Raw genomic sequence first — 4095 nt, forward strand, 5'->3', positions numbered from 1 at the left:
TCCCCCAACCTGAGTGTGGCTTACAGTAGAGGAGGCCGTGGACAGACATATCTGAATGGGAATGGGATGTGGAATTGTGGCTGCTGGGAGACCCTGCTTTCTCTGGCGGACAGAGTGTAGATGTTTACTGAAACGGTCTCCCATCCTGATAAGCCTCTTCTGCGCCCTCTCCAAAGCCTCAAAGTTCTTCCTGTAATGGGACAACTGGAAGTGAATGCAATAATACTCCAGAGGCAGCCTAATTTGAGCTTTATAAAGTTGCTAGCTAAATCTACCCTTTTTATTGGAGAATCAGAAACCATCAATTATTTGTGGGAGGAAAGGAATTGTCGATGTTACGAGTTGAATTGAATTGACTATTTCTTGCATCCTTCACATACATGAGGAGTAAATATCTTTGTTTCACCTCCATTAAATGTGCAATTTATAGAGATTTATAATATATAGTATGTACAACAAGACAATCAATATAGTGTAGAAATACAATTGTATCAGTGTAAATTAATCAGTCTGATGGCCTGGTGGAAGAAGCTGTCCTGGAGCCTGTTGGTCCTGGCTTTTATGCTGCAGTACCATTTCCCAGATGGTAGCAGCTGGCACAGTTTGTGGTTCGGACCTGGCTCTGTAAATTTCCTGAATAGTGGGAAGTTCAGATCTACAGATGCACTGGGCTGTTCGCACCACTCTCTGCAGAGTCCTGCGATTGAGGGAGGTACAGTTGCTATACCAGGTAGTGATGAAGCCAGTTAGGATGCTCTCAATTGTGCCCCTGTAGAAAGTCCTTAAGATTTGGGGACATGCCAGACTTCTTCAACTGGCTGAGGTGAAAGAGGTGCGGTTGTGCTTTTTTTCACCACCCAGCTAGTATGCGCAGACCATGTGAGATCCTCAGTGATGTGTATGCTGAGGAACTTAAAGCTGTACACCCTCTCAATCTTGCATCTAGTCCTGATGCAGTTTCTAACCCAAAACGACCCTGTCTATTTCCTTCCACAGATGTTGCTTGATCTGAGAAGATCCTCCAGCAGACTGCCTGTTTTTTTGCTCCAGGTTTCAGTACTTACAGCTTCTTTTGTCACCCTCCATTTTTTTATTGGAAAAAGGAATACAATCTCTGACACAGGGAGGAGGAGCTACACACCTTTATTGGGCTCCTGGGAAAAAGGAAACTACACAATTTCTTTGACTGTGAAGAAAGTCTTTCATTTCTTGGCACTGTTAGGAGAGATTATAAGTTCTGTGTATTGCAGTTGGACAACTCCTCAGCGTTCCTCTGAGAGATAAGTTTGCAGAAACCAAACATGCCTTTACAACTGTTGTGTATCAGATTAAAATACAACAGCTGCAAAATACTTGTCTCCATTCAAGGATGTGGTAGATCAACATGAATACTACATTTGGTCTATTATCTTCAAAGGTTGCTGTGTACCTTATTTGTTAAATTGCATTGTTTGTGTTTTAATTCATCGCAGATGTGAAATGTTGAAAATTAAACATGTTAGACCAATAGGGTTAGAGTTTTTAACAGTAAATGTGGGGGAAAACTGAAGAAATTATTTTTCAAAAATCCTGTTCTAAGCTGAATTAACCTAAACAAAGGCAACACAGGACCAAGATAATCTTGAGTTTTTGACTTTACTATCCAGTGAATGAAACATGAACACCCTTCATTTAACTCTGATCCTGCCATGTACATAACCTCTTGTGATCCAGAACTTGCCATCACCTCCATATATATATATTTTTAAAAGGTTTTGGAAAATTGACAGTGCTCAGTAATATCTGTGATTGAATTGAGCAATCTTGAGAACAAAGTGCCCTTTTAGTGTAAAAGATATGAAAAACTGATTAATTTATTTACCTGCAGAGGTTAGAGACTCCATGTTGCTGTCTCTGCTGCCCACTGGAAGGTAATCTCCATGAAACCATATTTCTGTGTTACCATTGGCTCATCTTATTTACTGGCCGACACCATCACTTCTTTGGTTCTGCACTTTTTTGAAGTGCAAATCTATTATCAAGGTATGTATATGTTACCATATCCTAACTTAACATTCATTTTTTTGCAGGCATTTCAAATCAAATGTTTCCATTTGTTATCAGAGAATGTATACAACCAGGAATATTTAGTCTCACAAAATGAATGACAGAAAAACATTAGAACCCCAAGGCCCCCTCTGACACTTCCTGTGCAAGCATCAATGCATCAACCTCTCCCCTCCACCCACCCACTTCAGCAAAAAAAAGCATTTACAAGAAAATAAATATAATTGAATTTATGAAAAAGTAAACATAAATGAAGTCTGCCAACCAAGGTGTAAAACAAGACAAATTCTGCAAAAAAAAAATTGATGTATACTGTAGATATAGATAGAAGGATAGATAAAATTCTGAGAACATGACTTGGTAAGATCTCTTAAATGTGACTCACACACAAACTGCTGGAGGAACTCAGCAGGTCTGTAGGAGTTAAAAGTGAGTCTACAGGTTGTGGGATCAGTTCAGAGTTAAGGTGAGTGAAGTTATCCATGGTCATTCAGGGACCTGATGATTGAAGGGCAATTATTGTTCTTGAACCTTATGGTGTGTGACCTAAGTCTTCTGTGCCTCCTGGCCAGTGGCAGCAGTGAGAAGAGAACATGGCCTGGATGGTGAGGATCTTTGACGGATGCTGCTTTCTTGTGGCAGTGCTCCTTGTAACTGTGCTCAATGTTGGGGAGGGTTTTGCCTGTGATGGACAGGGCTGTATCCACCAGTTTCTCAAACACGAGAAAATCTGCAGATGCTGGAAATCCAAAGCAACACACAAAATGCTGAGAGGCCGGTGACGAAGGGTCTCTGGCCAAAACATCAGCTGTTTATTCTTTTCCACAGATGCTGCCTCACCTGCTAAGTTCCTTCAGCATTTCCACCAGTTTCTGTAGTCTTTCCAGTTCTGGGCATTTCCTCGCCACCATTTCCCCAGCTTTAATACCTCCTTTGACATTGCAGCTGTATTAGTGAACGGTTTTTTTATATCAAGGATCAACTTTATTCACCATATACATTTAAATGTATGAGAAATTTATGTGTTGGTCAGGGTGCAACATTCGCTAAATTTAGTGGTTAAGTAACAAACATGGAATAAAATGTGCCTAAATACATAAATATTAACTATAAAAGTGTTTTAAAGTGTCTGCAGTGCAGTGCAATGCTCAATCAGATTAACTTCCTGAGGAAGAAATTTAAGATGATGTGAAGTTTTTGTTTTGGCAACCCTATAGTACCAAACTGAAACTCTAATTCTAATCCTGACATGAGGTTTTAGTTCTACCGCACGCTGGAGCTCCACCACGAGATTCCAGCTGATAATGCATTCTGAATGGTACCATATTTCAGATGAAGGAAACAGAAGACACATCTGACCTCTTAATTAGTCCTTATTCATTAAGATTATTTTAACTTTGGAGCGAAGGAGGATGAGAAGTGACTTGATGTAGGTGTACAAGATGATAAAGGGATAGCCGGAGACTTTTACTCAGGGCAGAAATGACTAATGCGAGGGGCATAATTTAAGGAGGAATGTAAGAGGGAGGGGTGCCGTTTACAGTACAATACATAAAAATTACTACAAGTTACAATAAATGGTGCAAATGAGAAATAGCGAGGTAGCGCTCATGGGCTAGTCCTGACGAAGGGTCTCGGCCTGAAACGTCGACTGTACCTCTTCCTACAGATGCTGCTTGGCCTGCTGCGTTCACCAGCAACTTTGATGTGGGTTGCTTGAATTTCCAGCATCTGCAGAATTCCTGTTGTTAGCGCTCATGGGTCCGTGGACCCTTTAAATAATCTGATGACCAAAGGGAAGTTTACTTTCTCCACAATTCATTGCCCCCGTGGAAAGGGATGCTCGGCTGCCATTGGAGATATTTAGTGCCTATTGGTTACTCTCCCACCCCCGTAAAGCTCTAGCGATCGGTACCTGACTCCTATTGGGTACTCTTCCAATGGGTGGGACTATAGGTGGAAATGTTTGCACCCATTGGATACTACCTCTGGGTGGAACACCAGTCGAGGATCTTGACTGCTATTGGTTACTTCCGCCGCTGCCGTTTG

Source organism: Mobula birostris, chromosome 1, assembly GCF_030028105.1.
Source record: "Mobula birostris isolate sMobBir1 chromosome 1, sMobBir1.hap1, whole genome shotgun sequence".
Classification (NCBI taxonomy): Eukaryota; Metazoa; Chordata; class Chondrichthyes; order Myliobatiformes; family Myliobatidae; genus Mobula; species Mobula birostris.